Raw genomic sequence first — 9,673 nt, 5'->3', positions numbered from 1 at the left:
GTTTCACCTTCCCCCCACTTCCTGATGCTGTCTGGGGTCCTCTGGCCACGATCCTTTATTAGCAACCTGGCTAACTTCATTATTACCCTTGGGTGCACGTTGCTATGCCCAGGGTTTGCTGGACAGCGGACAGGGCTGGGGGAGAGAGGAAGGAGACTTTCTAGTGTGGGCCACAAGGTGGCTAAGGGCTCCTGTGTAGGTGATGGGCTGAAGCCAAGTAGCCAGAAAGAGATAAGAGGGCCCTTCAGATATCATCTCTGAGCTGGCCTCCCTCTCCTTACTACAACTGTCAGCTCCAGGAGCACAGAAGGAACAAGGCTTTGACCCAGAATCGCCACATCTTCCAGGCTCACAAACTCCCTCTTGCCCTTAATTAACCCAGTCATTTAAGAGGAAAGGAGGTGACTTTGTGTCTGTGTTAATGTTACCCAAATGGGGTATTGACATAGCCTCACTCTTTTCTCATGAGGGAAGACCAAGAGCACACAGACCTGTGTGGGGGGAAACCGATTTTAGGCAAAGTGGGAGAGAGCCTGGTCAGCCATTGACAGGAGGCCAGTGAGAGTGAATGGTGGGCAACCTGCCCAGAGGCAGGAGATTAAATGCAATGACCTCTGGAGGCTGATGACACTGTGAGGATTAAAGGATTCTAAGCCTTTTCCTGCTGCTTTTGGCATATCCCAAGGGTCCACTGGCGCTAACCCCATTTCCCAGCCACGGGAGGCTGGAATAGAGTGGGGAGTTTAGGTCGGTCAGCAGGAAGGGGTTCCTGCCATCAGACTGGAGGGCAGGGCAGAAATTCAGCTCTTGTAAGACGGCAAGAGCAAGGCAGAGCCCAGCCTTGGGGGAATCAGGACGCTGGGAAGACACTTGAAGCAGGGCCTTGGATGAAAAGAGGCAAGATGGGCTCCGGAGTTGGGACCTGGGTTTCTACAACATGGAGGGGTGCATGGCAGAATGAGGAATGCTTGAGGCATTTGAGTTGGCCCCTATCAGCCACAACCCAAGAGGGCTTTCCCTAGAATTGCCTTGCAAAAGCATGATGGATTCTTTACTGATGTGGCTTCCTGTGGAAAAGTAGGTGCCACTGGTGGGTCCTGCTAAGTGCCCTGGCACGTCTTACTCATTTCCAGTCTTCTCGGTTTCTGCATCAGGCCCAGGCCCCTGGCGGGAGCTGCTGGTAAATATGTCCCAGATGTGTGGTGTGAGATGGAGCCAAGATGGTAAGATGACTGCTTTTTGGAATAACAATGCAATTTCCTCAGAAAAGCCTTCTCCTTTGGGTAGACACCACCTTGTGTTAGCAGTTTAGAGACCAGAAGAGCTCTCCCTCCCTTCCCTAAGGCCAGAGACCCTCCGAGTTGGAGGGGCCCTTTCTACACTGTCCTCCAGGGGGGCTTCAGGGGTTCTATGGAGCCTCCTGAGGTTGAGCAGGAAGGGCTTGGGTATCACCCCAGTCCACCCCAGCTACAACCAAAGATGCGCCTCTGCTTTGATCTGTTTGTTGTACATATGGGGCTTGAGTAAGGGCCGTTTATACGTTGAACTCTGAATCTTAAAATATGTCGAAAAGGCCCTGGCCTGGCCCAGAGAGCCTTGCACTCCGGGGTCTGTGCCTCGGCCATGGGATGCTGCACTCCATTCTGGTTTAGAGGCTGGGACCTGTTTCTTGCTGGCTGTCACTTGGGAGTCCCTAGCTCCTACGGGCCTCTCCCTGGTCATGGCATGTGACCCTCTACATCCCAGAACCAGCAACGGCATGGAGTATCTTTTTCACGCTTAGACTTTCTCTGACTTCCTTCTGTTACACCTCTGTTGTCTTCCTCTTTTGCCAAGTCTTTCTTCCACTTTCAGCCAGAGACTACTCTCTGCTTTTAAGGGGCATATGTGATTAGATTGGATCCACCCAGATAATCCAGGAAAACCTTCCTATTTTAAGGTCCAGAACCCTAATCACATCTGCCAAGTCCCCTTTGCCAGGGAACATAATATATTCCCATGTCCTAGACATTAGGATGCAGACATCTTTGAAGGGACATTATTTGGCCTACCACAGTGTTTAAGCTTTCAGCCTTTTCTCCAGGCGCATTATCTCTGTAAAGAAATATTTGTAAACGTGTGCAGTGTTGCTTGCTGGCAACTCAATATCATTTCCTTCCCCTGGTTCCATGTTTTTCTCTGCCCAGCAGGGGCTGGAAGCCACGGAACTACAGTTCTCAGAAACCCCGCCAGAAAACGAGAGGCACTTCCATGAGATCTGGCAGGTGGAAGAGACGAAATAAATCATAGCATTGTTCTCCTGGCAGCGGTGGGTAAGCATGTTGGGCTTCAGCAGATAGGAGATTTAGGAGTAGCCTTCAGGCATTTTCTCTGCTCTGGTGCTAGAGGCTCAGGTGTCCTGTGGTTACAGCAACTGCCCGATGCCCTAAAAGCTAGCAATGAACCTGACAGCCTTCCACAATGAACCTTCCACAGTTTTGTACACACCTACCGTGTTTCCCTGAAAATAAGACCTAACCGGAAAATAAGCCCTAGGATGATTTTTCAGGAGGACATCCCCTGACCATAAGCCCTAATGTGCCCTTTGGAGCAAACCTTAATATAAGACTCGGTCTTATTTTGGGGAAACATGGTAATTCCTGGACTAAGCCCCTTTCTGCGTGAAATGACTAGAGTGGTTTCTGTACTCCTCTTTGACTGACACAGGGATCTTGTTGACCATCACAATTTATTTATAACTTCCTGTTTCCACTTAATAATAGATCATAAAGATAAATCTGCCCATTGGTTACTCAATATTCTTAAAATATTCAATAAAATGTGGGTTTCCATGACTGTGTACTAGCCCATCATATGGATATATCATAATTGATTTAGCCAATCCCCTATTGTTAGACACTTAGGTTGTTTCCTGGTTTTCACTTTTATAACCCATGCTGTCAAGAGCAGCCTTGGCCATGAATTTCTGTGCATAGCTACGAGTGTTTACTTAGAATATATACTTGAAGTGTAATTTTAGTGACAGAGCATTAACCCCACTTCTCTGGTTCTCCTCTCATCTCCATGGCTGTGCTGCTCTGTCTCCTTGTCTGATTCCTTTCCATCTCTCTGACCTCTAGCCAGTGGAGAGCCCTGGGACTCAGTCCTTGCATGTCTTCTCCTTTTTATCTACACTTACTTCCTTGGTAAATTAATTCACTCACATTGGTTTAAATACTATTCATATGCTGATGACTCCTTATTTATATCTTAGGCCCAAGCCTTTCTCCTGAATCCCAGACTTGTGTATTCAAATTACCTGCTTCAATGTCTCTGCCTGGATATATAATGGGAATATCAACGTCAGTAGGTCCACAACTGAACTCTGATCTTCCCTCCCAAATCTGCTTTCCCCACAGTCTTCCCCATCTCAGTTAATGGTAACTCCTTCTTCCAAGTTGCTCAGACCAAAAAACCTGGTAGTCAGTCGTCCTGATGCCTTTTTCTCGCACCCTTTGTCCAACCCATGAGCAAATCCTACTGACTTTAACTTCAGAATACATCCATAATCCAACCACTTTTCACCATCCCCACCATCACCACCTGGTCCTAGCCGCCATCCTCTCTCAGCTGGGTCACCTCAATAGCCTCCTAACTACAAAACTCTCTGTCCCTCCCTCCTTGCTTAGTCTATTCTCAACAGTGGCCAGCGTGATCCTGTTAAAGCATGAACCAGATCACATAGCTTGTCTACTTAGAACCCGCCAGTGGCTCCAATCTCACGCAATAAAAGCCAATATCCTGAGAGCGGTCTGCAAAACCTTCACCACCTTCCTCCTCATTGCCTCTCTGACCTCCGTCTCCCCACTCTCTGGTTATCTAATCCATTCCAGCCACTGGAGCCTTCTTGCTGTTTCTCAAACATTCCAGGCAAGCGTCCATCTTGAGTCACTGCACCAGCTGCCCCCTCTGCTTAGAACACCTTTCCCAGATGTCCACATGACGGGCTTCCTTGCCTCCTCAGGTCAAACGTCTCCGCAGTGACGCTATCTCTGATGCCCCTACCCCACGTAAAGTGACAACCCCTAGCCACCCTCACACTCCCTATTTCTATTTCATTTTTCTCCGTCGCTCATATCACCATCTATCAAATATATATGAATATAAAACTCATTTATTTTATTTATTGTCTGTCTCCTCCCGTTAACATGGGAGTTCTTTGAGGGTGAGAAACGCCATCTGTTTGGTTCATTGAAGTATACGCTGAGTACTGGGAAGAGCAGACACTGGATAAGTATTTGTCGAGTGAGTAAATGAACTGGTATTTTACTTCTAGCCCACAGTCCTGAGACAGTGCGTAAGGCTCCAATGTGGACTATTTGTGAAGCACACTGCAATTTACAACGTAGATCTCACTTCACCTGAAGACTGACAAGCAGGGATGGTGCAGGCTGAAGAGCATTGCCTCACTGTTAACCCTTTTGTGCGGTAGTTTTCTCATCTGCAATAACAACCAGCTTATAGGATTGTTGTGAAAACTGAATAAGAGAATTCAAATAATTTGCATAGTGCTTGGAATCTATTAATCACTAAATTATTACAAGCTCGTTTATTCCCAATTTTTAGTAGAGGAATCTGAGGCTTTGAAAATTTAGGAATTTACTAAAGTTTACACAGTAAGGAGAAGAGTGAGTTTGAACTCTGGACTTGTGTGTGTGTGTGTGTGTGTGTGTGTGTGTGTGTGTGTGTGTGTAAGAAGATATTTTTAATTGTAAGTTTCCTCAAAATTGTGATAACAACGTCATTTACACTGATGGCTTCAAATGAATGAGGTATTTCCATTTCTTGTTACCAAGAGCTTAGCCCAAATAACTTTAATATGAATATTCTTTTATTGTAGGGAACAATTAACATCAGTTCTAATTCTAGATAGTTTTCTATTGGCTAATTGAATCCCTGATGATAATTTTGTCATGGGGAAGAACACTGGGGAAATTATAATGGGAGAAGTATGTAATTAGCTTGAAATAAATTTTGCTACATAGTCAACTTTGCTATTTAGTTACATACGTTACAGCAAAGTGAATTTTCCAAAATACTTACCATAACTAATTTTGCCTTGCACGAAAGCATTCTAATAAATGAACAACTACTAATTTTGTTTAATAGATAAATGTATCTAATAGATCTTGGTGCTCGGTCTTTGTTCTTAGCTGTTTAAATACTTCAGTTTTTTGTTCCTTTTCTTTACGATGTTTCTTTTTCTTAGAATGCATCTATCTAAGCCATGAAATCGCCCGACAATGGTAATGGAAGTGAACCAGCACTCCTCAGGTTTCTTATTAAATTTATTTTTAAAAATTGCAAGTCATTTTAGGGTTGTGAACCCAGGCATTTTGACCATAATACTTTCTGAATTAAACCAAACTTATATAATAACAGAATTAAGGAAGTGGGATGCTCCCCCAAAGCCCTGAGGCTGGAGAGCTGGGGAATCGCTTGATTTATTTCTGTTGTTTGACTCTCCTCCAGGACATTTTGGCCAAATCATTTAACCTTTGTTTGAGTATCTCCGGGCCTGGGGGTCTCACTGTCCCCAGGCTGCACATTCCAAAGAGAATCCTTCAAGTACCCGTGCAGTTTGTGTACTACTTGAGCGAGGTGGCAGACAGCAATTGGTGCCCACCAACTACCTATCCTCTCTACACTCCTTACTTATATGATTCCAGTTCTCTCCAGGGCAGTCATGCACCTAGCAAAAGCAAGACTCTCTAAGCTCCTTCACAAACTGAGGTGGGCCTTGTGACATGTTGTGGCCAACAAGATGTAAGTAAATCTTGACTGGGGCTTTCCTGATTAAAGTGGGGGCGGGGAAGGTGATCTCAGCAGGCAGCATGCTTTGCCCTTTCCTCTTTTCCCTTTACCTGCCTGGAACGTGGATGTGATAGCTGGAGGCCTGGCAGCCATCTTCTGAGCATGAGGGGAAGCCACATGCTCAGACTGGAGGCAAGGAAATCTAGAGGAGCCTGGGTCAGGGAGGGCAAGTGTGGATGGATAATATCAGTCTGGGGCAGCTGCTACCTCTGTGCTTCTCATTCTGTGAGGAAAATAAGCCCCTTTTGGTTAAGCCTCTGAGGTCAGGTTCTGACACTTGCCGCTGAATGCAACCCTAAGTGATACTCTAACTCAAGGATTCTGCAGAGTATGTTGTTCCATAGGCATGAGCAGCTTGGGCTGTAGACCCATGTGTCACGAGGCTCAACAAGCTCCAAGGGTGTAAAATTTTGTAGTGTCCCTAGGAAGCAATAGGGGTTAATACACCTGTAATGGATAAACACTAGCTGCAACCAACCCCAGCTAGCCATTCCTGAAAGGGTCCTGCTGAGGCGGCCCCTCCTTTTCTGTACTCACCATAGGGTGGCCCGAAGTAGGATGTCCTGCCCTACAGAGCAGGACTTAAAGAAAATGTTCTTCCCTTTAGGCCTAGCAATTCTTTTTTTTTCAGGCCTAGCAATTCTGCTTCTAGGACTTTGTTTTAGAATACTAATCAAAGAAATGAAAAAAAAATCTGTTTCTGTACGAGAACATTCATGCACCCTGGCACTACGCATACCAGTGGAAGCTAGAAAAAAAAAAAAGAGAGAAATACCCTACAGCAGAGGAAGGGCTAAATAAATTGTGGCATGGCCACATTATACCATATGACGTTGCCTAGTGAAATCGTGTTGTGGATGACTATTAAGGTAGGACATTATTGCTGAAAAATATGAATTATGAGTATGTTGAATATAGTTTCAATTTTGTCAAAAGTACATATTATGACCCCCTTTTCTCTGACTCCAGCTCTCTCAGGAGGAGCCCCAGCAGCAGCCACCATTCACGCGTGACTGCCATTGCCTCCCACACTAGAACTTGTGGCCTGGAGGGCAGGGACGGTGTCTTTCCCCTCTGGAGCCCCAGGGCCTGGCCCTGGCCCCAGCGCAGAGCAGGCCAACTGTAAACATTTGTGGAATAAATGAATGATAAACTGGCAACCAGAGACTCGATGCCACCCACTGCTCCCTCTGAGGGTCTGGGGGGGTGGGGGGACCTCTAGCCCCTGTGTTTCCTACTCCTGCTGACCTGTCCCTCTAGTTCTCTGCCAGGCCCTGCAACCACATTCAGGTGTCTCCCAGGCCAGAGGCGGTGTTCCCCACTCCTGGCTGCTTGTCAGCCTCACGTGGGGACTCACTCCACACCAGTGGCATGAGAAGCTCTGGGGTGTGCCGGCTTTGCAGGCGGGGACCAGGCTGCCTGCAGCCCCTATGCTCTACTGAGGCACAGCGAGGAATGGAGCTCCGTTACTACCCTGAGAGTAGGTCTGCTGCTGGCCACTGACAGCTGTAAAGCTATCATGTCCACCCCACGGTGCTGCAATTAGGGAGAATTGGGGTGGCCCCCGCGGCCCCTGAGGAGCAGCCGTTCTCTCTCTCCACCAGCCAGCGTGCTAACTGTGTGAGTTCACATAATGGGAGGCATCCTACAGCTCAGGCCCTGTTCTCAGGCTTTCCCTGGATCCATTCACTGAGTCCTCACAGCCAGCTGTGAGCTGGGTGTTACTACCACCACCTGCATTTCACAAAGGGGCCAACGCAGGTACAGAGAGGTGAAATAGCCATCCCAGGTTACATGTCTGGCCAGGCACAGGGTGGGGAGCCCATCCCGGGGGGGCAGAGTTTGGGGCTGAGCCTCTCGGCCCTGTAGGGTGGGAGTTACATGTCTAAGTACCTTCCATGTACTTGAGACCCTTTCATCAAGCTGCCAGTGTAGAAACTTGAAAAGAAGAAAATATGGATAAAAGTACAAAAGGAACAAGAATGGTAAGGACAACAGGCTCCAGTCCATACTGCCCGTCCCAGAGGGGTCTTGGGGTGTGTGCTGTTCTCATACTTGTGCCCTTGACTCTGGCCTTGTCCTCTCCACCTCATCTTTCTGAAAATCTTCCCCTTGGTCCCAAAGAACCCAAGCTCTCTTTAACAGAATTGTATTATGGCTCGGGACCCTCTTGCTTGGGCCTCCGGATGCGAGGCGGGCATCACATGGGTGAGGCAGGGGAGGAAATGGAGACAGATGGCAACCGGAGGGAGATTTGATTACCTGCTTCTTCCCAAAGCCGATCTGCTGGGTAACTGCGTTAGGGCCCATTATTGATAGGCTTCCTCTCAGCGGCTGCTTGAGATTTGGTTTCTCTGTGACTTGTTGTATCCGTTAGAGTTCAGAAATGGATGAGCCCAGGGCCCAGCTCGGAAATCTAGGGAGGAGGGAGGTGGCAGGAGATGAGCAATGTGGGGACAGGTTGGGGAGCAGGTCAGTCAGGGCCAAGGCAGCTCCGGGCAAGGGGAGTTTGGTGAGAAGGGCGAGAAGATGGAGCTGGAAGGTAGGATGCAGGGGCCCTAAATGCCAGGCTGAGAAGGCTGGTTTAGATGTGGTCAGGAACAAGGACCACATCTGATAGGCTCCTGAGTAAGGGAAGTGACAAGTGGATATGGTTTTGGAGAAGAGGAGCAAGGGTGTGGCAAAAATCAGGCAAGACAAGGACAGTTGGGACGCCCTTGTGTGTCCCTCTGAGGAAGGCAGAGGATAGATCCAAGGGCCTGGGCTCACTGGGTTCAGACAGAGGCAAAAGGAAGCAAGGTGGACACAGCAGACACTGCACTAGACCCATGCCTGTGTTAAATCTCACTCCGTACCTGAAGCAGGCCCATGAAGTCCTGTGTATCAAGTGGCAGTGGCGGCCTGATGAGGATGAGTCATTTGCCGAGCTCACAACATGGAGCAGAGGTCCAGCGCACAGGCTTATCTGATGCCAATGCCACGTTCATTCTCCCCACTGAGCCACTTGGCCTTCTAGGGCTCAGGAGTCATGGGCAAGAAATACCCATTCCTCCCCATTCCTCCCTGCCCTTATTGCTCAGAACCATAATGGAAATAGTCAACCAGCCACCATGTACCGAGCACCCCGTCTTACACACATCCTCTCTCATCATGGTCAGACTTGATGATTTGACAAGTGAGGAAGTGGAACTCAGAGAGGTCCACGGCCTGCCCAGACCACACAGTGGGTACATGCGAGGGGCCAAGCAAAGGTTCCGTTGCAAGCCTGCCTGGTTCCCCTCACCACACCGCGCCGTTCCCATACGCCGGGTCCTGTATTCCTGGACTGCACGTACTCTAATCCCGGGATTAGTGAGGAGGGGGAATTGGCAGAGTAGCTGAGAACAAGCTGTTCAGCATGAAAACTTTTTCTGAGTGTCCCCAGGCTTGCCTTCTCCCCACCTCAGCTCCTTTACTTCCCAGAGCTCTATCTCGCCAGAACCGAGACCCAGCGGCTTGGGGAGAGGGACTGTGGGCTGGGCTGGGTGGGGGGGTCTGGGGACCAGGCTGCAGCCCTGGGCTTCCCATCTCTCGTTGTACCATGGAGGGATGGTGAGTCGGGCGAGGGAAGGGGGCCCTGGTGGGGAGCATGTCCCTGCAGGAAGCACAGTCTCAGAGCAGAACCAAGAATGACTGGGCCTCAGCCCAGCCCTAATCCCTCTGCACACACTCCCTTCCCTAAGGATTTTCCCTCAGAAAAATCTGTTTAATTTTCCCAGCTCAGAGACAATAAATGGAGGATTTGGGGGTGGAGTGAGGATGGGTAATGGGGGAGGCCCAT

At 48.6% G+C, this 9,673-nt stretch overlaps 1 long non-coding RNA gene across 2 annotated transcripts; it reads left to right on the top strand.

The window, feature by feature from the left end:
• Positions 1-1,157: 1,157 nt before the first annotated feature.
• Positions 1,158-7,013, top strand: LOC141571657 (uncharacterized). Of its 2 annotated transcripts, none has more exons than XR_012496617.1 (3): positions 1,158-1,223; positions 2,190-2,308; positions 4,316-7,013. It is a non-coding gene; the product is annotated as an uncharacterized LOC141571657 (long non-coding RNA). The 2 variants fall into 2 exon arrangements; XR_012496618.1 differs by having other exon boundaries at positions 2,190-2,312.
• The last annotated feature ends 2,660 nt before the right edge of the window (positions 7,014-9,673 follow it).

This window comes from Rhinolophus sinicus, linkage group LG05 (assembly GCF_036562045.2).
Source record: "Rhinolophus sinicus isolate RSC01 linkage group LG05, ASM3656204v1, whole genome shotgun sequence".
Lineage (NCBI taxonomy): Eukaryota > Metazoa > Chordata > Mammalia > Chiroptera > Rhinolophidae > Rhinolophus > Rhinolophus sinicus.
The sequence above is the reverse complement of the archived record's forward strand: the minus strand, read 5'-3'. Positions and strand labels throughout refer to the sequence as shown.